This window comes from Rhineura floridana, chromosome 4 (assembly GCF_030035675.1).
Source record: "Rhineura floridana isolate rRhiFlo1 chromosome 4, rRhiFlo1.hap2, whole genome shotgun sequence".
NCBI lineage: Eukaryota > Metazoa > Chordata > Lepidosauria > Squamata > Rhineuridae > Rhineura > Rhineura floridana.
Window position 1 is genome coordinate 170,337,444 of NC_084483.1, and position 27,157 is coordinate 170,364,600.

At 43.0% G+C, this 27,157-nt stretch overlaps 1 protein-coding gene and 1 long non-coding RNA gene across 2 annotated transcripts in view; one reads left to right on the plus strand and one right to left on the minus strand.

The window, feature by feature from the left end:
- Positions 1-4,541: 4,541 nt before the first annotated feature.
- ESRRG (estrogen related receptor gamma) overlaps positions 4,542-27,157 on the plus strand; it is a 791,879-nt gene continuing 769,263 nt past the window's right edge. The window contains exons 1-2 of the mRNA XM_061625191.1: positions 4,542-4,611; positions 11,431-11,562. The gene's annotated coding sequence lies outside the window, so the exon portion shown is untranslated. The remainder of the gene's footprint in view (positions 4,612-11,430; positions 11,563-27,157) is intronic.
- The window catches only part of LOC133383805 (uncharacterized), a 54,127-nt gene continuing 35,903 nt past the window's right edge, over positions 8,934-27,157 (minus strand). The window contains exons 2-3 of the long non-coding RNA XR_009762414.1: positions 22,344-22,404; positions 8,934-9,044 (exon numbers count right to left, since the gene is read on the minus strand). This is a non-coding gene — a long non-coding RNA (uncharacterized LOC133383805). The remainder of the gene's footprint in view (positions 9,045-22,343; positions 22,405-27,157) is intronic.

Consider the following 27,157-nt stretch of genomic DNA (forward strand, 5'->3'; position numbering starts at 1 on the left):
ATAAGTAATTTTTTTCAAATAGGGTGGAAGTGAGATTCCCCCACCTCCAGATCCAGCAGAGGGACTTTGAATCCATAAGAGGGATGGGGGGTGAGAAACAATTTCCACCTTCTCCCTGGGGAAAAGCTGGTGGTTGACTGCGCGCTGCGCATGAATTAATCGAAAAACTGCTCAATCTTCTTTCTGCTGCTTTCCCTCACGTAGCCTTTTCTGGCCCCTACAGGGAGCCAAGTTTCCGGAAGCCTGGCCAAAGCAAGGGGCCTCCAGAGCAGCAGCAAAGAACAGCCGCATCCATTCGCTTTGCCCCTCCTGCTTTGCTGTCTCTGGGTGGGCAAGTCCCAGTTGCTAAATCAAAGCCTTTCTCCTCAGCGCCATCTATTTGCTGGATTTGGCGCGCAGCAGTGGCGGGAAATGTTGGGTGCGGGGCTGCTAAAACTTCTGAGGTAACCCGTGCCACTTTTTGTGTCAGCAAGCCAGGTCACCAGAGTTTTTCTCTAGGACAGAAACACTTTAAGAATCTCAGAGTGATCTTTTTATGATCTGATATTTTTAACCCACCTTTGATAATGTGGTCTAACAGACTAAATCACCCAGTACAAAAAAACCCAAAACAAAACGCATTTCGTTAAGGTAAGATAGTGTAAGATAATGTGTCATAGTATACTATGTACAAACTCTCCTCGGTTAATATAGCTATGCCCAAATCAGATAAAGGTGTGGCAGTTTATATATGTGTGTACATATATATATATCCATGCATGCAGATATTTCTCAGGTGTAAATTTACAGTTTTGTTTATATATACACACACACACACACACACACACTGTATCATGTAAGTCTCCTTTAACCTTCCCCCACTTCTTTTAAATTACTTGAGAGATGCCATCTGTAAAAAAGGTCATTACATAAAGTTTAAAATCTGTCTTTGAAGAGTGCCATATCATTACCCACCTGGCCCCCCAAATACATATAGATATTAAGTGGTAATTTGGATTCTTCTCTTTAGGACTGTAGCTGTTAGCTGTGGGTTTTCCTACCATTTCCCACGCCATGTATATTAAACAGCCAGAGAACATTGGCCTGTTTCTTGAAAATGACCTGAGACTTCGCTCAAATAATTTTTGTTGCATGGAGTCACAATTGCCAAGTGTTAGTATGTGCCTCTTTCTCTCCCTCTTTTTTCCATTTTAAACCTTCCCAACTGCTTTTCTATCATTACCCGATGGTGTATATGTGCCTGCAGCCCTTGGGAAACAAGGAGGATGGGAAAGGGGGACTCAGAATGTGGACACACATTTTTATCTTTTATTTCCAGGGAAGAATTCCTCTTTCTTACCCAGGCAACGTACCAAAAGGTTGGGGGAGGGGCACAAAAAATGGAGCCTCCTCTTTCTATAATATGTGAGGCAAATGAAAGTGTCGCGAATAAAGGACACCTCAGGACTGTCCTAGCTAAAATATATCCCATTATCTACTCCGGAGGATTGATAGATGGAATGTGCGGCATCCCTAAAATGTGGTAGTGCTGAACTTTGTGGCACCCCTATTCTGCACCCACCCCGCTGCCCTCAGTGTTCCCGCAGCATCTCAGTCTCAAGTTTGCACGACCCACCTCCCTTCTTTCCTCACTTACAAGGATTTAGGGGGCAATCCAGTGCCTTTCTGGTAACGCTTTAATCCAAACGCAAAGCAGTGGCAGCTTTGACGTGTCTTGAAACGGCAATTGTTAATATCCCTCCACCCCAGTTCCCTCTTTCTGGTCCTTGAAAAACGACCCCTTCGGTGGTCTAAAGGCATGTCCGCAGCAGAAGGTGTTCGTGGGGTGTCTTTGTACGCCGCCGCTCTCTTGATTGATCAGATTCTAAGTGACTGAGGACCAAAGTAACTTCCTCACGTTCTTTAAATATCTTACACGTCCCTGAGCTTGCTATTCGGTCCTTTTATTATTGTTGTTAATTGTTCTTTAATGGTCTCTTCCCACCCACCCCGCTGTATGCAATAAGAAACACTCATCTTCTCCCTCGAGGAGGAGGGTCCCCTTCCCCACACCGCCTGATTTCTCCTGAACAATAGCCTATTCACAAAACAATGTGCACTCTTGGGTACAAAAACTAAAACAAGGGAAGGGGCATCTTTTCACCTGTAAAGCTAGATTTCTAGATAGATGGGCAGACCCAAGAGGGGACACTGAAACTGCGGAGGCTTCGCTCTTCAGCTCCCGGTAATTTAAACCTAGCTCAGTTCTCATTGTTACCAGGAGTATATTTTACCCCCTTGTCTTTTGTAGGATACAGAAGGTGAATAATGAAATCCTTCTGCTAATAGTTTATGAGCCATGAGATTGGAAATGTATATGGATAGACCAGAGCGCCAGACTAAAAACCACTTGAGAGCATCTCGGAGCCTGCCAGAAGTAACGATTTAATATTCCCAACCGAGAACAGAGGAGAGCAGCAGGGGACTGCTGATGGCTCTCCCCAGCTTCCTTCCTGGTCCTTGTCATACAAAAAGCGCTCAGTGTACAAACATGTGAAGGACATAATCATCACTCGCTAGTGTGTGTGGGTATTCCATGCAGTTTATTATCCAGAAGCGGGATATGTGAGGCACATTAAATACAGCATATAGGCTTGTCTCGCTTCATACATACCCTAATGAAAATCTGTTCTGAATCCTGAATCACATTTGCACCATAGCCATTGTGAACATAAGAGGTGTGTGCAGCGTGTAGCTATTGTACACAACGGGAAGTGCCTGTATTTTGAAGGGATGGCAAACGTCCCCAGAGCAAAGTATGGACGGGCACCCAGTGGGTCCCTCGCACCCATACAGGTAGAGAACAGCAAGGAAGCAGCAGCCGTGCTTTAGTGCTGTTGGAGCGAACTCCTCAAATTCAGGGAACAGACAAAGTCAAACAGAGGGGCAAAAATATGGGAGCAAGAAATGACAAATCACAATAATGAAAAGAGGAGAAAACAAGAACATTGGCCAAGGGGGGGGGACACAAGAAGAGTGAAAGAAGCAGGAGGAAAAGAAAGATGAAGAGTATGTGCTTTAAAAAGAGCACAGCTGATAAAAGCCCAAAGGGGAACTAAGTCAAACAAAGTCTGCTTTTCCCATGACTAGTTTTTGTGGGGCACAGCCTGGCTGCGAGGGGGCTTCAGAAGCCCTGCTGTATAGGAGCGGACATTTCCCAGAGGGAGGGTGCCACATGATGTCTGATGGCATCACACACACACACAGACACACACAGAGAGAGAGAGAGCCCTCCCCGCCGCTGCCAACCCAAACAGTCATCGGCTCCACTCAGCGTGCGCGAATTGATGAAAGCCTCCGCGGAGTGAGCCGGCAACATCTGTCCGGAAAATTCTCAGAGACGCAGATGCATTTCTTTAGACAGGTCAGCACTTCCTCCCGGGCAGCTCTGACAGCTACCTGTCACGGGAAGGAAAGCCCTTTCAGAGAGCTGCAGGGCTCAGGATCCTCAGCAGCGGCAGCTCGGCCCCTGACAGGGAGCCAGTCCCTCCAGCAATAAAAAATCAGGGGTCCCCAGAGGCGCGCCACGGGCCGCCTTGATGATGAGGAAGCTCTGCCCCCCCCCGCAAATGTTAAAGTAAGTGAAGAGAGGAGAAGAAAGGTTGTAAGGAGTCCCATCCGCACAAGACGTCAGGGGCGATTTCTCTCTTAACAGAACGTAGTGATCATTGTGACTAGACTGTATAAACGCCAGGGTCGTGTGGTTCATAGGTTTACTGAGTGTCAAGATACTGGTCAGCTTTTACAGAAGCTTCACCTGGTTTTGCTCATTTGTGAGGTGAGCGGCACTAGCGCCCCAAATCCAGTGGACTGGGATTATTTTGCAATAAGAACTACAAAAAGTCTTGTAACACTTTTTTTATAAGGGGGTAATCTTACAAGTAAAATGTCTACATTTTATTTTGCAAAGTGCTTTACAAGAATAATACACCATCACGTCTTCTAGATTTCCCAGAAGATTTAAAGTAACGGGCTGATTTTTTAAAAAGCCCTCACTGATCTGCCCCATATTCTCTCAGGGTGCATTGCCTGCACCCATCCAAACAGCCTCTTGGTGCTCCACTCAGCCTTCTCAGCTCCATCCCTTTATCAGCAAAGTACCCCATTAACAACTTTTGAAGTGCAGTCAATGATACTAACCCTGGCCAGTCTTAAGTACATGCAATATATATGTGTGTCCAGTTAAGAAAACAGCACGAGTACCCTAACAGCCCTCAATAAACACATGCATAATCACCACCAAACCTTTGCTACAATACAACCTCAGTTTTAAGCCCTAGCAACTGCGCGGGGGGGTAATCTTCCAAAGAGAAAGGGGGGCTCCCTGCGCAAAATTACGCCTTCTCCTCTCATTTGTTAGCTGGTTCCATCAAAAAGTTCGCTATTTATAGGCTACACACACCAACCTGGAGTAATCCAAACCCTCCCTTGTTTGTTCCCTTTTGCAAAGTGACCGGTGCTGCAGCTTTTGATCGCTTCGCTGCGGAGAGGACAAGCTACAATCAAAAACGGACTGAGAAGAGAGATCTCCAGCTGTGGACAGTCCGTGTAAACTGCTCACCGCACAGACATGTGAGTACCTGACCTCACCATGATCCCCCCCCCCAACTCAAATGTGTATGATTTCTGCTGTGGGTGAGGAGAAAGCAGTTATGAAAGAGAAGGAGGGAGGAGTATAGAAAATGAAAAATGAGTGACGGAAGACACCACGAAGGGAAGGAGGAAGGTTTGCTAAGTGACTACCTTGTCTCCTGAGTCTAAATCAGCTGACAACGTGCAGCAACATAATCATGTGCCCCTCCATTCTAATTCTCCTGGCAGTGGCAGGCAGTAGTTCTCCCTGAAATTGGGCAATATCGGATGGATAGATCCGTAGGAGAATCAAAGCCCGAGGAGGCAGGGATCCTTGAGATTTGGCAAGTAAAACTGACTGGTGGGCACCTGGCGCCTAATATGCTATGGAAGCAGGCAGCAAATTCAGCAGAGGAGGCTCAGTTCGCTCCTTTAGGAGGGAAGAAAGAGGGCCTGTAGAGGAGTGCGAAAAGAACTTTAGCCAGTACTCCCCACAGCCTCTTATAATCCCAAATGTATAGGCTTTCTCTGCTTTTTAGGCATTCCCAAGAATCTCCTGTGTCCTAATGAAGTCAACCCCCTCACTTGCATAAAGTCCACGCCTTAAATTAAAGGTTGGGTGCCGGAGAAAAAGCTGGAGTGGAATGTAAATCTGATCAGAAAAAAAATGGGGCTTTTACCGAGGCAGGTGTGTTGCTTAAAAGGGGTATAATTGATTTACAGGGAAAGAAAAGCCCTTCTGGAGAACAGGGTGTGCATCAGCGTGGAGATCTGCGGGACCTGGGCTCGGATCCCAGTTTAGCGTGGCATGAAATTAACAAAGGCAGAGGCATCCTATCTTGGAAGTCACCTCTGCTCATAAAAGAAGGGCAGAAGTGGGAAAGCGAAAGAGCCCCAGTGAGTGGCTGCGTGTGTTTCTCTGCCTCTCCGTGGAAAGTTCAGGCAGAGAGAGGAGGGAGAGCTCGCCGGGACTCGCATTTCTTGGTACCAAGCTCCCAGGGTGGATTGGTGGGCATTTGGCAAGGAAGAGGGCTTGCCATGCCTGGGCACATAGCTGAGTGGGCAGCGCAGTCCTAGAAAATAGCAGCAGGGACTTGCAGGGGCTCCGCTCGAACTTCGCTGCCTCATGTGGAAAAAGTGGCTTTGATCCAGGGCCATTTGTAGGCGACAGTAACGCCTCCTTTTCAGTGAGCGGCAGTGACAGCAAAGTCAGTGAGCTGCGTTTTACATTCCACGCTGCCCCTCCATAGGCTGTCCTCCCTTGGTTGGGGAAGACGTGAAACCTTGTTCCGCTGACCCATTGAATTGGCGTTGGCAGGCTAGGGCAGGTAGGCAGGTGAGATTTTCTTCATCTACCTTTCAGGATGCACATATTTACTCACACAATGCAAGGCACTTGGGGGGCTGAAAGTGGGCCAGGCGCACATGGCAGGTAGCAGATCGCACAAACCAGAAATAAGGCAATATAATTAAAAGGGTATTTGTTTCTATCAAAAGGTAGGCTGTATTGGGGGGATGTTCTGCTGAGGTGTACAGATTTAAGTAATGGCTCGTATGTTTCCCCAGAAATAAAGCTGGGTGTCCATCTTTTACACCTTCTTTTCAAAATCTTTTCATCAAGTTTGTTTAAACATCACACCTTGATGACAATTTATTTCGGTATTTTGAAAGAGCTATGCAGTTCAGCTTCTCACCCTTTCAGTCTACATTATCTCCCCACCTGCATCTTTTTATCCCTCCATTCTTAAATGAAAGGTAAAAGCACAAGTTAAAGGGGAAATAGATAGTGGTACAGAGGTAGGAAAATTAGTGGGTGGGTTGAAAGGAAGAATATCCTTCAGATCACATTTAAAAAAGCAAAATGTAAGTCTACCCCCATTATGAAATCCCAGTCTCTGCAATCTTCAATTACTCCTTAACTATAGAAAGTTCATAAACGCAGGAAACTGACTTTAATGAAAAAATCTCAAGAGAGGTGTTGCAGGACTTTGGAGGTCAGAAACTATTTGCACTCCAATCACTGTTCTAAGTTGTACTGTCTAGTTTCAGAACTTTTGCTATTAGTTTGCCTGAAGCTGCCTAAAATGTAATCCAGATTTGTGTGAAATAAAGTCTGAAAATTTGTTTGGCTTGTGAAAAGTTTTCCTCTGCTATACAGCTGCTTTTGAAAAGTACAAGGTGAAGGAACCAGTTTGATTATTTCATACTCAAATTATTAAAGTAACTATACTATTTTAGTATAATCAATCCCTTATTGCATGAGAGGACATCCCATATAATACCATACAGAAGATCTTGCTGGATTCAAGTTGGTCTGAGTGCACCACAATATGTCTCACTATTAATTCCAGTGATTACAGCAATCTACACTTCCTTTGTGTAAGACTAGTGAAGAACAGGTTGATGCATCTACTTATGGGAGGCATGGAAAACCCCTTCCTTGGAAGAAATAGCCAACTATGCTTTAAGAACTGGTAGGGAATGGGGGAAAAGATTCATTATGTCATATAGGGATTTTCCTCCTACATGAGCAACTCTGTGACCTGTAAGAGGATGGATTTTGCCTCATGTTGCTAAATATTTTATAGTGTTTTTAGTTAGATTTCAATTTCTTTGTCTGTTAACCTTGTGCACAATGAATGCAATTCTACACAACTGCCTCTGTTGAATACTGTTGTGTCTGAGGTGCTGTTGGGTGATAAGAAAACACTATCTGTTGCTTTCAGTCTTTGATGGCTTGTTCACAAATTCATGTCACTTTTGCGATGACCAAACTGTGATGACCAAACTGTGATGACCAAACTGTGATGACCAAACTGATGAAAATCAGCTAGTAATTGTTGATAAAAGTGATTTGGTTGATAGGCTGATGCTCTTTAATTTTCAATCAGAGCAACTCTGGGGGGGGGCAGGAAACCCAGGTTCAACAGATAAGGAGCAGAAGAGCCAGCATTTATTCCACATAACACCCCTCCACAAGTTCCCCAAAACTTATTCCAGTTCTCCTTTCTCAGTTCTATCAACCTTCCCACATTAGCCTTTCCTCCTCCCTCCCTTTCTCAATTGACTGCCTTGCAATTCTCTACTTTAACCCTTCCATGCCCCCTCCCTCCCATCAACATGTACTACTTCAGCTGTATCCAGCCTTTCATATGGACACATGTCATGTATGGACATATGGAACCTGTGGGCTTCCAGCTATTGTTAGTCCAACTCCCTCATTCCCAGCTAGCAGGAGGGATGATAGGAATTGTAGTCCAACACCATCTGGATAGTTGCAGGTTCCCCATCCCATTGGTCTGTCTACCCATTATTGTCTACTCTGACTGGCTGCAGCTCTCCAGGGTCTCCATCAGAGGTTTTTCCTATTACCCATCACTGTCCATTTAGGTGGAAATCTGGAGAGCCACTTGGAACTGCCTGCCTGCAAATGTATGTGCTCTACCAGTGAGTCATGGTCCTTCTTCAGTTATATCCCACTCAAATAACAACCCCCTTCCAGTTATCAATCAGTGCTATCCATTTTATAGCTTGTGTAAAAAAAGTTTTATCACAAGTCAGCATCAAAACGTCTAAGTTTTGATTAATATTGCATTAATATTGCTGACAAGATCTTAGTACGTGGAGTGTTTTGATTTAGATTCTATAATTTAGATTCCATGAAAAATAAACTGAAGTTCTGCATCCTTTTAACAATTTAAACACTGGATTTCACACACAGTTTGGGTATATTAAAACTGCAATATTTAGCTTTCCTTGGCACAGGATTTGAGATGTAGTTGGAAAGAGCATCTGTGTGTGAGGATGCAATGCTAGGCTATACAGGGATTACAAGCATAGATTACAAGCCCACTATAGATTTATCAGCCAAATTGGACCTAGGCCTGTTAGGTACAGTATGGTGTTATATATATCTAATCTGAATCTTCTAAATAATAAGCTCTGAATGGAAAAATAGCACCTTTATTAAAATTGTGTATACATTCTTATTTAGTGAAAGGATGCAAGGTAAGATGTTCTAAAGAGGCTAAACTCCTTATGAGACAGACAGACAGACAGGAAAAGGTGAATTGTTGGGTGTTACTCTGTTCTTTGGTTCAGGGAGAGAAAACAGGAAATCCTCTATCCACTTCTCCCAAATTAGTGGTCAAACAATTTTGCCCACAACACAAGAGGGGTTTGGTCTTATTTTGTTTTGGTAGTTATGTGTCCTTGGTCCTATAGTACAGTACAGATTCAGATTACAGGCCAACAGAATTGTTGCTGACATTAACCACATTCTCAACAGTACAAAAACATATAATAAATCCTGTACAAGTCAATATGAGTAATTCTAGTCTTTATTAATTGTATGAGTTTTGTATTTATCTGTAACCTGTCCCATACAAACAGTATTACTCTGTGGTAAGTCTTGTGTCCCAGAAGTTCCAACTCTGAAAGAGACAAAGGGAGATAGATATATGAAAGAAAAACAAGGGGAGACTTGGACCATGTTTTACAAAATCCCTCTACCAAAGTTCCTTCTGCTTGCAAATGATCAGCAGTTAATAACAGCAAACAAAAATTATTTCTAGTCAGGTTTTTTTAAAGTATAAAAATGCACATTTATCTCCGATACAGTGAGGATGATGACCTATCCCCAGCACATAAAATGCTTAAAAAAAAAAAAAGCTGCATGCACACACACACACATTTCCTGTGTGTATGTTCTCTTCAGAGCCTTGAGAACTGGGTGAGAGTCATGTTTCATATTTTAAATAACTTTTAAGCAGCAGCCATATGCAGCATATGCAGCACTTATGCATTCCTATGCAGTTATGACCAAGAAACTGTGAGCAGGACTACAGCTTTGAAATCACTTCAGATTCCTGAATGGAGTCAAAGTTGATAAGTATCAAAGTAAGCATCTCTCTCTTTCTCTCTCTCTGTGGGAAAAAAACCCCTTCCATGTGGATCTTGTATGTTTGATTCACAGCTTCATGTTTGTAACCTACTTGGAAACCAGGCGGGAGGGGAGGAGCATACAACTAAAAATATAGTTTTCAGTTATACAGTTTTCAGGGATAAGTCCTTTGACTCATTAAAGGCACTTTCTAACCTCAGTAGTTCTGCATGGAATTGTGAAATAAGCTAGGTCAGTAGTTAAAACCAAGAGAAAATGGAGAAACAAAAGATAAAAACTTGAAAGGGAGAAGAAAGAAAGAAAGAAATAGAAAACAGAACAAGAAATAGAGAGGAAAAGATAAAAAAAACTTCTGAAAGAAAAAGCAGGAGGAAAAGAAAGATGAAGAGTATGTGCTTTAAAAAGAGCACAGCTGATAAAAGTCCAAAGGGGAACTAAATCAAACAAAGTCTGCTTTTCCCATGACTAGTTTTTGTGGGGCACAGCCTGGCTGCGAGGGGGCTTCAGAAGCCCTGCTGTATAGGAGCGGACATTTCCCAGAGGGAGGGTGCCACATGATGTCTGACGGCATCACACACACACACAGACACACACACAGAGAGAGAGAGCCCTCCCCGCCGCTGCCAACCCAAACAGTCATCGGCTCCACTCAGCGTGCGCGAATTGATGAAAGCCTCCGCGGAGTGAGCCGGCAACATCTGTCCGGAAAATTCTCAGAGACGCAGATGCATTTCTTTAGACAGGTCAGCACTTCCTCCCGGGCAGCTCTGACAGCTACCTGTCACGGGAAGGAAAGCCCTTTCAGAGCTGCAGGGCTCAGGATCCTCAGCAGCGGCAGCTCGGCCCCTGACAGGGAGCCAGTCCCTCCAGCAATAAAAAATCAGGGGTCCCCAGAGGCGCGCCACGGGCCGCCTTGATGATGAGGAAGCTCTGCCCCCCCCCGCAAATGTTAAAGTAAGTGAAGAGAGGAGAAGAAAGGTTGTAAGGAGTCCCATCCGCACAAGACGTCAGGGGCGATTTCTCTCTTAACAGAACGTAGTGATCATTGTGACTCTAGACTGTATAGACCAGCCTTTCCCAACCAGTGTGCCTCCAGATGTTGTTGGACCACAACTCCCATCTTTCCTGACCATTGGCAATGCTGGCTGAGGCTGATGGGAGTTGTGGTCCAACAACATCTGGAGGCACACTGGTTGGGAAAGGCTGGTATAGACAAACACCAGGCTCGTGTGGTTCACAGGTTTACTGAGTGTCAAAATACTGGTATACCAACACCTCTTCTCTCCTACTCCTATTAAGTTGTGGAATGAGCTGAGACAAGGTCACCATTTATAGTGCTTATGTACTCCCACTCTGTTCTCAGCAGCCGTGTGTGGTAGCCGCGGGAATCCCATTTTACAGACGGAAGACTTAATGAGTGAGGGTGATTCGCTCAAGGTCACTCAGTGCGTTCATGTCATACACAAGACTTGAACACAGGCTTTCACAATTTCAGGTTCAACCTACGGAGAAACTAGTACTTATAGGGGCCCCTCCTTCCTTATTCAATCCCCCTACTTCATTATGATTCTACATATATAGCCAATACTGTATTTGGAGACTTTGAGTGTATGGTATTATTTTTTTGACAGACGCCAGATATTAGCAAAGGAAGCCAGAATGCCACTAGCTTAGCAACACACACACACACACACACACACAAGCATAATCACGATCAAGCCCAGTTCCTTTGCTGTAATATATCCTCAACTTTCCGCCCTGGCAACTGCCGGGCAACGGGGGGGGGGTTCATGTACAACATTACGCCTTCTCATCTCATTTGTTCTCTGGTTCCATCAAAAAGTTCGCTATTTATAGGCTATACGCACAAAACTGAAGTAATACAAACCCTCCCGTGTTTGTTCCCTTTTGCAAAGTGACCGGTGTTGCGGCTTTTGATCGCTTTGCTGTGCGAGCTGCGGAGAGAACGAGCTACAAACAAAAACGGGCCGAGAGGAGAGATCTCCAGCAGCAAAGAGTCCGTGTAAAGCCGCTCACTGCACAACCATGTGAGTACCTTCCTTCGATCGATTGCATTGCGCGCAGCTCTCTTTCCTGGCTTCCCTTCCTCTTCAGCATTCCTTAGTTTTCCTTATTGTACCGGAATTGGAGGGAGCGGGGGGAGGGAATCCGCGTGATTTCTGTATTTCGGCTACCTGAAAGAAACGATGGGAGAGCGAGAGGGAAGCGAGGCAAAGGGGACGGACGGGAGAGAGAAAGGGAGAAGCGAAGCGAACGCCTTCTCCCGAGTCAGCAGGATTGTTGCGTGCCCGCCTTCAAATTCTTGTCTTCTCCAGAAGTTTAGAGCCAACCTCACCCTCAAGATCTAGCAACTCGGTGACCGATAATCTCCGTATTATTAAAAGACATCGAGGGGGGATTTTTGCAACCCTACAGCTGCCTCCAAATGTAAACGGGGAGGGGGGGAATTCAGCCGGGGAGGCAGAGCACCTTTTCTTTGAAAAGGGGATAGAGGGTCCTAGAGAGCCTCTTTCGCGTGAGGAGCGCACAGATTATCCCCTGCTGCTCTTATCCTTTCTAATGCCACTTGCATCCAGCCTACACGTTAAATTGCGGGTTGCGCGCCAGGGAGAGACTACAGATAAATGCAAATCTGGGCAAGCAGGAAAATGGGGCTTTGCTGAGGCAGGTGGATTGCTGATATTGGACGCTATCAATTGCCAGGAAAACCTCTCCCAGGGAGCAGGGGGAAGGGTGTTGGAACGGAGAGGTCATGCTGCGCTTGCAGGACCTAGGCTCCGTTCCCCCTTTAGTGTGGCATGAAATTAATAACGACAGAGGCATGGTACTCTGGTAGAAGGGCAGAAATGTAAAAGAGCTCCGGTGAGTGGCTGCGTGAGTTTCTCTGCCTCTCCGTAGAAAGTTCAGGCAGAGAGAGGAGGGAGAGCTCGCCGGGACTCGCATTTCTTGGTACCAAGCTCCCAGGATGGATTGGTGGGCATTTGTCAAGGAAGAGGGCTTGCCATGCCTGGGCACATAGCTGAGTGGGCAGCGCAGTCCTAGAAAATAGCAGCAGGGACTTGCAGGGGCTCCGCTCGAACTTCGCTGCCTCATGTGGAAAAAGTGGCTTCGATCCAGGGCCATTTATAGGCGACAGTAACGCCTCCTTTTCAGTGAGCGGCAGTGACAGCAAAGTCTGTGAGCTGCGTTTTACCTTCCACGCTGCCCCTCCATAGGCTGTCCTCGCTTGGTTGGAAAAGATGTGAAGCCTTGTTTCTGCTGACCCGTTGAATTGGTGATGACAGGCTCGGGCACGTAGGAAAGCAAGACTTTTATTCACCCGCTTTTCAGGTCACACACATTTATACACACAATGCAGAGCACCTGTGGGGTTGAAAGTGGGCCAGGCGCACATGGCAGGTAGTAGATCGCACAAAGCAGAAATGGCAATCTGGCTAAAAATACATTAGTTTCTGTCAGAGGGTGGACCATAATGAATGCCTTTAATGGTGAAATACACAGATGTTAAATAGGCTGGAAGCATTTGCTGTGATTGATAATGTCTCAGACATCTAGAAATAAAACGGGCAAGGCCATCCTTTGCATCTTTTCAACTTCCTCTTTTGTTCGGATTGCTAAAACAGGACATTCTGGAGAACAGCTCTTTCATTAAGTTGGAGGCAGGAGAATGGCAAGCAAAATAAACCATCTGAAACACACACCCTGCACTTTTTTCGTTCTCACCTTCCCCTTTCTTCCAAGAAAAAAGGTAAAGGAAGGAGGGGGGAGCAAAAGAAAGAGCAAATGTATAGAATGTCCTCTTAAAATAGTTTGTGGCACACAGGCAAGAAAATGATGGAGGTGTGGTAGGGAAATAATGTGTTTTGAACCACACTGGAAAAATCAGACTTTGAGTTGTCTCCCAAACATCCCCCACCTATGAAACCCAAAAGCTCACAATTCTTTAGTTACTCCATAGTCCATTTAGTACCAGAATCTCAATAAGCGCAAATAATTGGTTAAATTGTAATCTCTCTTCCTTATTTGGTATGCTCAGGACGTTTGATGGTGAGAAGTATTTGTATCTTAGTCTTCATGCTAGTTTATGTTATTCTGTTTCGAGAGGTTTGCCCAAACATGGTTGAACTCTTAATCCGCATTTGTGGGAAAATATTCTTGGAGGATTTGAGGGGGGGGCGTTAAAAGGTTTTGCCTCTTTGCTACATGTTAGGTTCTTAAACATAGAATAATACTTCAATCTCATTGGTTACTAATATGCTATAGAACTGCTATTTCATTATTTCATGCTGTTCTTATTAAAGTGACCATACTTTTCTCCTCTCAAGCATTTTTATATGCTTTTAAGGTAAATTTCATGTTTTTCATTGATATCCTTTTTATTGGAAAATAAGATAGCAAAAGATTGTTTTCTTCCACTAACCTGAGCTTTTCCTGGGCTTTACTTCCTGTTGTTCTCTAGTTATTATTCTAGGAGGAAGGGTGGCATATAAATTTAATAATATATAATAAACTATCTGAATTATTGTTTTTCATGTTCTTAACCTACTGACCTTTCCACACTCCTCCTAAGCGGAAGCATCTATTGTACTCTGCCCTGAAAGGTTCAAATCCAGTAGAACTATGACATTCCAAAATACGTCCAAATGAGGTAAAAGCAAGTGCAAACAATTCATAGAATTGGTTCACATCCTTTTATATTCCTCATTTCTCGATGATTCAGTGCTTGATGACTCACTGATGAATGTGTGGTGCCTTCATTGAAAAGCATTGCATTTAAGGTGACATTGGGCAATACAAAGGCATGATCAGAAATATATCTGCGATGACTTGTTCATACATACAACTTACCACTTGCAGTATTAGGGCAGTCTTTCAAATTAACATGCATCACTCCATTTTCCCCCTTATTTTTGTTATTAATACAAATATTTTAGGTAGTGAGCAAATGACCTTTAATGACAAGTAGATCCTAGCTCCAAATCCTTGGGTATATACTTAAGGAGAAAGATAGTCAGTATTTATTCTACATTTATTCCAATTCCTCCATCACTCTCTTCTGTCTCAGTCCAGTCCTTTCTTCAGGAACCATATTTTCTCTCCATAGTTGTTTTGCATCCATCACCTGCTTTTAATAGTTCTATTCCTTTTCCTTCCCAATAACATACATCACTATAATTCACTTCATGATCTCCAGTAACTATTCCTATAATCTTCCAAACAATCATCCTCCTTCCAGCTGTATGTTGAGGGCTTCCTCTCCCAGTGCAAATATCATATTCAGAGGAATGATTTTCATGAGGTATACGGTAGAGTAAATAATTAAAGAATAAAGCCTTCTGATGAAAATGTATAGATTGCCTTTTTTAAAGTATAAGTTTACAAAGTAAAACATCAAAATAATGAAGGTAATGTACAAATAAAGTGGAAAGATATGTCACTAAAACGTCAGTATCAAAATACTAAGACAAAAAAGTGAGCAATGCAGTCTAAAAATTAATTGTTAAAAAATGTCCAGACAAATACATTTTTAATAGTTTTCAAAAGTTCTGAATAGTTAACCCCCCTCCATTTACTGTAATCCTCAGGCTCCCTGCTCTCTGCTGTTTCCTCTCCTATTTGCCACTTTAAAAATAATACACGACATAAAAGCATGTATTTAATATCACATGTAGCTTGGATCTCACAGCCTTCCTTTAAACAACCACATTAGTGCCTGCAACAGCCTTGACATCGGATGGCAGAGGGAAAATAAACCATCTAATAATTGTGACTGTTTCAGCTCATATCTTTGGGTTTATTGGGGTTATAATATTTTGTATTTCTTAGCACAGGATTTAAAGATGTAAGAGCAGAGACCACAGGTTCTTTTGGTATATGCAGCTATGAAGGCATAATTGATATCTAAAGCTAGGCCCATAATTGATATCTAAATATATGGTGTGTTGTAATATATGTTTGATCTGAATCCTTTAAATGCAAAGGTCTGGATAAAGAGGAAATACCTGCATTTGTACCATTATCATTTAGTATATTTAGGTTGAAAAGGTATCAAGTAAGATATTCTTATGTTCTTCCTTGTGCCGGAGAGAAAGAAATCAGAGCTGTTTTCCACTATAAGAGGTCTTCTTATGTTATCTGGACCCATGGATAGCTCAGTCTACATACATGTTGCAGGCCAACAGTATTTCCTAAAGGAAAAACCCCTTGCTTCCTCTGTAGTACCATGATATATGCCAGGAGGAGTAGCCAACACTGTACCCTCCAGATGGTGTTGGGCTACAGTTTTTATAATCTCTGATCAATGGTCATGCTGGCTGGGGGTGATGGGAATTGGAGTCCAAAAATATCTGGAGGACATCACGTTAGCCACTTCTGGTATGTGCTGTCAAAAGTGTACAAAACATGGGCTCCTACGGGGAGGAATGGCAGCATATACATTTAATAAATAAATAAATAAAAACATCTTAGGAACTTGATGCATTCCTTTTTTATTTGAAGCCTGCTCTACACAAAATGTTAGAGATCAGTATCACAGAAAGAAGTCAGTTCTCTCTCCCCAATCTCAGTTAAACAAAGCGAAAGGAAAGACAAATTAAAATAAGCAAAATAGAAAATGGGAAAATATATTTTAAGTTCCATTATGAAAGCTTCTCTCCAGTTTGCAAATAATCAAACATGACATGCTGCTCATATTTGGCATTACAGAAAAAGACTGGTTGAGACCAACCTTTTATGATGTATCAAGGTTAAGAAATACCTGCAATGTATTTTCCTTTATTAATGCTACCTCCAAAACTGAGCATTCTTGGCTTGCTTTCCATCGTTGATATAATGAACCAAAACGCATACATAAGCATTGGTGAGAGGGAAATATTTCACATTCAAACTATTTTAAACTTTCATTCTTGTGTAACTGCTTGCCAAATTTACTGGATTACAGTCTAAAATAAGTTTAACTGAAATAAGTGTGATTTACAGTGCAATTCTATACATGTCTACTCAGAAGTAAGTATGACTGAGTTCAATGTGATTTATTTCCAGTGTATAGGATTATAGTAACATGACTTACTTTTGAGTAGACATGTCTAGGATTACATCAATAGATGAAGATCATACGCACAGGATTACAACCTTAACTTTTCACATGGAAGTTTTACATCACATTTTGGTGTATGTTAGTCTACAGTGTGAATGTGCAACCTGCATTAGATAGAATGTAACTGATTTTTCTCCCTAACTCTATCCCAAATTAACAACAGTCAGACATGGTGAAAATAACTCCTATAAACTCTCAAATGCGTGTTTTAAAGTGTCATGCATACAAACTGATAGAAGTGTTTATAAAGAAATAGGAAAAAACATACCACTATTGGGGGAAAGAGTATAGCTGTTTATACAAAGGTTCCTTAATGTTTTCTTAAAGAGGATTATGTTGTTGAAGTTATTAAGATTTGTCAACTGACAGCTGACCAGTTTCCACAATTAGATTTGCTAGATATTAGTGGGAAATACTAGGTACTTTTATACCTGGTCCACCATGACTTCTCAGGGCCTAGCTATTTTTTACTGAAATATAACACAGCCCTGCTGGGGCTATCCCATGTTCAGATGGACCTGCAATAATTAAGAGGAGTATTGCTTCATAAACATTTAACCAACAGAAAAAAAGTGCCTTCCCATTCTTTTCTATCTGCTGCCCGTACTGTTTTTTCAAAGATTTATTAAAGTGTTGAAGTGATTAAATGAGGAACACCAGTTGCAAAGACTCCAGACATCACAATGGAAATTGAGCTTTTTAGTTTGGGGGAGGAAACAAGTAAGGGGGACATGATCGAAGTGTATAAGACATAATAGAGGTGTATCAGATTAAGAGCGAAGAAAGTGGATGGACATATTTTTTCTCTCTCAATCTCTCATAATACTAGAACCCAGGGCCATCCAATGACACCGAATGTTGGAAAAGTAAGGTAAGACAAAAGAAATACTTTTTCACACAGTGCACAGTTAAAACTATGGGATTCACTCCCACGAGATGTAGTGATGGATACCAACTTGGATTGCTTTAAGAGAAGATTAGAATAAATCATGCAGTATAAGATTATCCTATGAGAGAACTAGAAAAGGTCGTCAAATGCAAAGATGTATTACTGAACAATAAAGACAGGATCATTCAGACCATGGTATTCCCGATCTCCATGTATGGATGTGAAAGCTGGACAGTGAAAAAAGTGGATAAGAGAAAAATCAACTCATTTTAAATGTGGTATTGGATGAGAGCTTTGTGCATACCATTGACTGCAAAAAGACAAATAAATGGGTATTAGAACAAATTAAACCAGAACTATCACCAGAAGCTAAAATGATGAAACTGAGGCTATCATACTTTGGACACATAATGAGAAGACATGATTCACTAGAAAAGACAATGATGATGGGGAAAACAGAAGGGAGTAGAAAAAGAGGAAGACCAAACAAGAGATGGGCTGATTCCATAAAGGAAGCCACAGATCTGAACGTACAAGATCTGAATAGGGTGGTTCACAACAGATGCTATTGGAGGTTGCTGATTCATAGGGTCGCCATAAGTCGTGATCAACTTGAAGTCACATAACAACAACAACACGACTATCAATGACTATTAGCCATGATGGCTATGTTATACAGGCATACCCCGCTTTAACATACTCAATGGGACCGGAGCGTGTATGTAAAGTGAAAATGTACTTAAAGTGAAGCAATTATCTACGCATGTACTGCACCACAATCGCCACTAGATGGCAGCGGCGTCATGACATTAAGTGTCCATTATTGCGAAGCACGCGTACATTAAAGTGGGGTATAATGGAGTATGGAGCATGTACTTTATAGCGAGGTGACTTTAAGTGAAGCAACTTTAAGCGGGGTATGCCTGTACCTCAATTGTCAGAAGCAGTGTGCCTCTGAATTAGGGATGGAAAGTTCTGTCAATTTTGGTTCTCTCAATTTCTCATTTTTCCAATCTTAAATTCAGTCTTCCATATTTCTGCAACAATTTGCAAATTATTTAAATAAAAACATCCTCATGAAAATTCTCCAACATTTTAGTGTGAATATCTCCTAATAAACACATTTTTGTAGGAAGTTTTGACTAAGGTAGACATTTTCTGCAAGCACTTTCTCATCATATAATGAATTTTTGTATGCTATTTTCACTCATGTATTCTTTTTTAAGCACACATTCCCTAACATCATGCATTTTTGTAAACACTGGTTGGTGAATTGCAGTGTAAAATTCAAATAAGTGTAAATTTTGAAGGATACCTGTGTTTTGGTTCTCATATTGTTTCAGAAAATTCAAATTTGATATATTCGGCTTGAAATGCGAACTGAATCGAATTTCTTGCCCATCCCTACTCTGAATGCCAGTAGTGGAAATCACAAATAGGGAGGGTATGGTTGCACTTGGGTCCTGCTGGGAAGCTGCCCGTAGGCATCTGGTTGGCCACTGTGAGAACAGGATGCTGGACTAGAAGGTCCTTTGGCTGATCCATCTGTCAGGAATGCTTTGATTTGGATTCCTGCATTGAGCAGGGGCTTGGACTTGATCGCCTTATAGGCCCCTTCCAACTCTACTATTCTATTATTCTATCCAGCAGCGTTCTTATGATGTTCTTATGAAATGGGATTTCTAATGAAATTACAAGTGGTGTATTGCAGAAAAAATCCTCTTGAAGAAAAGAAAGATAACAGGGGTATTTTGAAGTGAGTACAGATGGCAATATGTTTGATCTACTAATCTATAATGTTCCCAGTTTTCTCCACTGAGCTCACCTTGGCATATGAATACAGATGCATGGCATTATGGTGAGTGTGACACAGAGGTCACTTCCTTGACCAAGGGGAGAGGGTAAGATTGATGTCCTTATAGACCTCACAGTCTCCATTCCTAGTTTATGGAGTGCCTATCCACAGGGAGAAATGGGAGGAAAACAGGGCTCATACCCTATGGGGCATTGTGAAGAAGCAGAAGGGGAAGAAGTACTGCTCGTAACTGTAAAATAGTGTGATATATGTGGGCTATCTAGGTTATAGGAGAGGGAAAGAAGAAGAGCCTACGTATTAGGGGGTACACCCAAGATATGCAGGGAAAAAAAATTTTTTGGAGGGTTGAGACAACTGCCTCCTCTTAGAAAAACCCAAAGCATTGGAGAGCATGGCTGGCATGTGCTCATACTAGTGTCAATGATAACGGTAACCTAAAAACAGTGCACAGGTGTTAGCCTTCAACCATAGGTGTTGGGGGATTGTGCTCAGAGGCTCCTCAGTGGCACACACCTTTAAGCACCTATTGTCGGTCTATACAGAGGGCTACCCCTCACAAACTACAAAAGAAGGGTGGTGGAAATGCCACCTGTGCCGTTCCCAGGGTATATCAAACCATCTCTTCATCTCAATGCCTATGATCTAGTGAGGGAAGGCCTGTAGTCTTCAATGCTATGAAAGGTAAGTAGTCTCCCCCTCGGCTAGATCAGAAGGGAATCCCCTTGACTGTAACAGCACACTCCACATCCCCATACCCCTGATCAGGAGTGGATGGTGGGTGTGCAGGGACAGAGTTTATTAACTATCATTGTATTTCTAATGCACCTTTAATTGATGGTAAGGGAGAATTTCCCTCAGTTTAAGTGCTATTCACCCACAGGATGAAGTGAAGAAAAAGGATGAAAAATTAATGAGCACATTCTTGAACATGCACATACAGTTAACTGAGATTTATTATTTTATGCAGGGGCAGCCAATGTGGTGCCCTCCAGAGATTATGGACTACAACTCACATCAGCCCTAGGCAGCTTGGCCAATGGTCAGGAATGATGGAAGTTGTTGTCCAACAACATCTGAAGGATACCATATAGACTACCCCTGTTTTATGGGTTCTGTACTGCGTTTCAACAGTGCATCCAGGGTGGTTTACAAAAGGAGATAATGACAATAAAATTATAGTACCATAATATATATATATATAAGGCTCCCCAGCGCTGTCATAAAACAATAGTGAAACAGCAGTTAAAAGCAGCAGCTAAAACAATTTAAAATACCTGATGATAATAATAATAAAGAAGCTGGCACACACACACACAAATACAATAGTGTAGGAGCCTGAAGTTCCTGGGGAGAGAATTCCACAGACAGGAAAGACCACAACTGAACAGGCCTTTTCCCCAGTCACCACCTGCCTTACTTCAAATTTTGGGTATCTTGAGAAGAGCCTCCAAAAATCACCTCAGTGCTCTTGGACACTTTGATGTAGGAACAGGCATTCCTTCCTGTACCCACAGCAGGGTGGGACTTTAAAGGTAAGAACAGTCTGGTGTAGTGGTTAGAGTGTTGGACTATGACCTGGGAGACCAGAGTTCAAATCCCCACACAGCCATGAAGCTCACTGGGTGACCTTGGGCCAGTCACTGCCTCTCAGCCTCAGAGGAAGGCAATAGTAAGCCACCTCTGAATACCGCTTACCATGAAACCCCTATTCATAGGGTCACCATAAGTCGGAACTGACTTCAAAGCAGTCCATTTCATTGCATTGAATGCTTCCAGTCTGGGGGCCATTGTTTTATTTTCCATCAGTATCATCTTCTGGAAACAGCATTCCAGGTAGGTGCAGAATAGCTGTAACTCCCAACTCAGAGCCTATCCAGAAGGATACCGTTATCCACATTTGTGAGTATCAAGAGGTCCAGAAAAAAATGAAAATGTTGTACTCTCCCAGTCCTTCCCTCAGTGTAGGTCATCCGTCAGGGTGACCAAGGCTATTTCTGTGCCATAGCCAGGCATGAAGATAGATTGAAATGGTTCCATCTGAAAACATTGTAGAATTATTGTAGGGGAATACTCATCCTTATCATGCATGGAAAATAAAACAATGGCAGGAAAAGTTTGGCAAAGAGTTAATAAAAAAACTGCGTTGATGGTTGGTACAACTTGTGAATAAATTTGAAAACCTGCAGCTAAATGTTCAGAATCACTGCAGATTTCTTAAGAGACCCAAATCAGACATTAATTTTTAAGAATGAAGGTGAAAACAAGAGACAGGGTGTGACAAATATCAGGTAAGTTCACAATGCACAAACTCCAAGTGATGACATGTGAGTGGGAGAGCAACAGGGTATAAAGAAGGGGAAAGTTTATTCTTTGTTCTGCTCTTCTTCTTCTAGACCATAGTATCAAATTGCAGGTACCCAATTATAGTATTATATACTATATGTACTGAGAAATAGTGTGGTAGAGTTTTGGACTGGGAGGATCTGGATTCAAAGCCTCACTCAGTCATTAAGCTCAGTGGGTAACCTGGAGCTAGTCACTGTCTCTCAGCCTAACCTACCTTACAGAGTTGTGAGAATAAAATGAGAGAAGAGAGCCATCTATGCTGGTGTAAGCTCCTTGTTTGGAGGGTAGGATTAAAGGGAAAAGAATGAAATTTTACAAATACTGTATTGTACTATAAAACATAAAACTTTGCTTTTTTAAAATACAAACTTTCATAATTTCACCATGTTTTTATTCACATAAATATATATTTCTGTTACTCCTTATGTTTGAAGATGGTTTAGTTGAAACAATGATGCATATAATTATGATGTAGTACTTTTTTTCTAAGAGATATTTTAAAAGAAAAATATGAAATATGTTGTTTTTTAACAACACATTCATATTCAAAATTCTCAAGAATAATCCTTTGCTCTGATTTTTCTAATAAGGCTTTGATTCTTATGTGAGATCTTCTATATCTTATCTCACTAAAAAAAAGACTTTTAAAAGGTCAACATACCATCTGGTCTCAGCCACTATTTTCACATTGGAACCATTCTATTCATTTCAACGGGTCGGAACTGTTGGCAGAGAACAATGTGAATGTGAGTCATCAGCAAAGATGCAGTAACAAGAACTTTAAAATTAATTCATTTGTTTTCTTTAGTATTATTTTTACACATGATAAAAAAAGCTTCTAGTCAACTAAGGATGAGAACTCTTAAGCCCAGTTATTCCATTTCATTGCATGCAAATAAAGCAGGATTTTGCAAAGCAGTCAGTACTGATCCCCTGGAGTTGATGGGACTGTGCAGGGGCAAATACTGTAAAGACCTAGGGCTCAAAAAGGGACTGTGGTGGAAAAGAAGTTTATGAGGCATAGTGTGAAAAATTTAATTGGGAACTATGAGCCTTAGAAATAAAGGGCATGGGCATGTACATAGTGTACCTCCCTTGCCAATGAACCATCTATCTAATTAGAGAAGGAAAAAAGCATGGTATCGTTATAATTTCCACTTCTTTTACTTCCTTATGTTTTACATTTTGTGATTCCTAGTAATGGTGACTGATGATTAATAAATTATATATTTATATTTCTTGACTTTATTTCATTTATATTCCTGAGAATTTGGGATGGGGTCGATGGCAACTTTATAAGCTCTTTAAGGGGTCAATGAACCCAGAAGGTTGAGAAACCCTGAAATAAGCCAACCCTGTGGCAATATGGTGGCTATGGTGGAGTTAATGATTTCAACTAGAAGCAAAAACAAACAGTGCTCTAAATTCTTTAAACTAGATACCCCAAACAAGCTGAAGAAGGTAAACTAAACGTGCAATTCTAAGTGGGTTTGGAGCAAAGTGTGCAAAGTGACAGATGGTCCATTACATCCCAAGCCTGGCTGGCTCACATCAGCTACTACAGGGGTGAGGTGGAGGGTGGACTAACTACATTTTTGGCCATGCAGATCTTTCTAATTATTTATGCCAGTTCCAGTAGAGTGGTCCTGGAGCCTTTCTGAAGAAAATAGGTCTGGATCCAAGGCTGCCTCTGGCCAACCCTTGTCCACACCCCTTGATGACTCATTTCAAGGCCAACACTGCCATCTGTAGAAGTGGCCTCTGTGGTAGGTGTGCCTCTTTGATGGTGAAGCTCTTCCCTGTGAGTGTAGAGAACCTTTGATCTATCCTGTCCTTCGCTAGGCAGCTGATCTAGGGGTTAGGGTTATTCTGTAACAGTGTAATCCTATGCATGGCTTCGCAGAAATATGTTCCATTGACTTCAGTGGAGCTCACTCTCAAGTAAGGAGATGTGGAAATGAGGTCTAACTGCCTAATTTGCATACAATAAGACTGTTCTGTGCAGTCCTAAGCACATTACTACAGTGTAAGTTTCATTAAACTCACTGGGACTTAACATCTGAGTAAATTTGCTCAGGATCACAATTTAATTTTTCTTACAATCTAACTGAAGGGCCAGTTAAGTCAAATACATGGTAATTAATTCTGACAATTGTATCCATTCTATTTCTGGCTAGGCATTCAAAGTATGAGGTCACTCTTGAAAAAGTGTTCAGGTTTCAGATAATGTTTTTATCTGCCTAAGCCCATAAACCAACTTTAGCAAGGCTGTAATGAGACTTAGGAAGGAGACAGCAATAAATTAGTTGTTTACATCACTTTGCTGTGTATAGCATAATATATTGGTGACTGAATTAAAAATTTACTTACTATCTCATCATTTTAATCCTCATAAAAATCATATATATAAAGCTCATATCTTGGTTTCCAATGTGTTATGCCTCCTCCAGGGGACAGTCACAATTACCTCCTCTTCTGTCAACTCCTTCTTGGTGGCAATACCTGATGTCACTGTAGAGAAAGTGAGGTGGAATGACCACATTGCTTGTTTCCATGTTGATGGGCAGCTTTTTTTTTTTAATTAATTGTATTTGTGTGGTTGTTGTTCTGTGTGTTCTGTGTGTGTGGATTAGTGTGGTGTGAATGATTTGTATGATTGTTTTGTGTGAATGTGTGTGGTGTGAATGTATACACTTAAGTGTATGCTGTATGTGAGGTGTATGTTGTGTGTTATGTGTCTGTCTTCGTATATATGTTGTTTTGTGTAATTTTGTCTGCGGTCTTAAAGGAGTGGCTGGCAGTCTCCGGGGTGGGTTTTTGCTTTTATTATTGTTTTAGGTTAGGCCTGTCCATTAGGCAGCAGGGATAGAGGCATGTGTAAACCAAGGGGGGATGGAACAGAGAAGGATGGGGGCCAAGTTATACCAAGATTGGGCAGCAGGCGCTGGACTGATGCTAGGGGCAGACCACGTCAATTTAGAGGAACAGGGGATAGATGCGTAATACCCATCCCCTGTTCCAGGTCTGTCCAAAACCAGAAGTTAACTGGAGGACGCAGGATTCCTACCGACCTTCGACTGCTGCTCTGTAATGCCAGGTCTGTGACACAAAAAACATCTGTCATCCATGATTTGATACTGGATGAGCGCGCAGACCTGGTGTGTATTATGGAAACCTGGCTGGACGAGGCCTCAGCTCCCATCCTTGAGGCCATGTGTCCGCCAGGTTTCCATTATGCGCAGCAACCGAGGGTAGGAAGGCGGGGAGGGGGTGTGGCAGTCATCTATCGGGAGTCTTTGATTTTCACCAGGCCCCTGCTTCCTAAGACCAAGTTTGTTGATTGCATGTACTGGAGGTTGGGCTCGAAGGGCAGTTTGGGGATCCTGCTTGTGTACTGCCCGCCCCGCTGCACGGCAGACTCCCTGACCGAGGTACTAGAGGTGGTCTCGGATGTACGACTGCTCTCCCCAGAACTGTTAGTGTTGGGGGACTTTAACGTGCATGCTGAGACCACTCTCATCGGAGCCCCTCGGGATTTCCTCGAAACCATGGCTTCCTGGGAACTGCACCTTAGTAACACTGAGCCCACCCATGTATCCGGTCATGCCCTCGACCTTGTATTTGTCTTGGGAATGGCGGGGAGTGTTCTGAAGTTGGGGGCTATTTCTTTTACCCCCGTGTCATGGTCAGATCACTATCTGGTGAACTTTGACCTCTCGGTGCCACACACCCTCTGCAGGGGTAAAGGACCTATTAGAATGGTCCGCCCCAGGCGCCTGATGGATCCGGATGGATTCCTGACTGCGCTGGGGGAATTGGAACCTGCTGAAGGTCGCCCGGTCGAAACCCTGGTGATGGAGTGGAATGAGGGAATCACCAGGGCATTAGACCGGGTGGCTCCGAAACGTCCTCTCCCCCTGAACAGAACTCAGACCGCACCGTGGTACACACCCCAGTTGCGAAGTCTGAGACAGGAGGTGAGACGACTAGAACGCCGGTGGCGGAAATCCCGCTCTGAAGATGTTCGGACACAGGTTAGAGCAGCAATAGCTGCCTACCAGGTGGCAATAAAGGCAACAAAGAAGGATTTCTTTGCTGCCTCTATTGCATCTGCAGAGTGCTGTCCCAGGAAGCTGTTCCAAGTGGTCTGAAGCCTGGTCGGTCCAGTTGCTCAGGAACCCTTGGAGCACTCTAAGGCTTCCTGTGACAAATTGGCAAGGCACTTTGCTGATAAAATCAAACACCTGAAGAACTCGATTCTGTACGCTGTGGATGCAGTAGAAGATCCAGAGTTGACCAGTTGCAATCCGGTTCAGTGGGATCGGTTCTGGCCTCTTCCTTCTGAGGATGTGGACAAGGTACTTTCAACGGTGAAGCCTACCACCTGTCTGACTGATCCTTGCCCATCATGGTTCCTTATGAATTGCAAGGAGAAATTGGGCAAAGGGATCAGGGCGGTGGTAAATGCATCCTTGAAAGAGGGTGTACTGCCACCGGCCCTCAAGGAGGCAATTATAAAACCCATTTTGAAAAAACCCTCCTTGGATCCCCAAGTCTTGAACAACTTTTGCCCCATTTTGAATTTGCCATTTTGGGGCAAGATCATTGAGCGAGTGGTGGCTAGCCAGTTGTCAGCACACTTGGATGAAACGGATTATTTGGATCCATACCAATCGGGTTTCAGGACTGGACATGGTACTGAAACAGCCTTGGTCGCTCTGGTGGATGATATGAGGAGGGCATTAGACAGGGAAGAATTCACCTTTCTTGTCCTCCTGGATCTCTCAGCGGCTTTTGATACCGTCGACCACGGTATCCTGTTAGATCGCCTGGAAGGATTGGGAATAGGAGGCACTGTTTTACAGTGGTTCCGTTCCTTTCTCTCTGACAGGCATCAACAGGTAGCATTGGGGGATGAGGTTTCAGACCCTTGGCCCCTCACTTGTGGAGTGCCACAGGGTTCTATCCTCTCTCCCATGCTATTTAACATCTATATAAAACCGCTGGGAGCTATCATCAGGAGTTTTGGGCTGCGGTGTCACCAATATGCTGATGACACGCAGCTCTACCTCTCTTTTAAATCCTCACTGGAGTTGGCTGTGGAGACCTTGTCCAAGTGCCTGGAATCCGTGAGTGGGTGGATGGGAAGGAACAGGCTGAAGCTTAATCCTGATAAGACCGAGGTGCTGCTTGTGGGTGACAGGGGAAGGTTGGGTGTTGTTGACCTGAGGCTTAATGGGGTGAGTTTACCCCTGAAGGATCAGGTCCGCAGCCTCGGGGTTGTTCTTGATTCCAAGTTGTCCATGGAGGCGCAGATTTCGGCAGTGAGCCGGGCAGCTTGGTATCAACTACACCTCATACGGAGGCTGCAACCCTACCTCCCTATTCATCAGCTCCCACTGGTAGTACATGCCCTGGTCACCTCTCGATTAGACTACTGCAATGCGCTCTACGTGGGGTTACCCTTGAAAACGG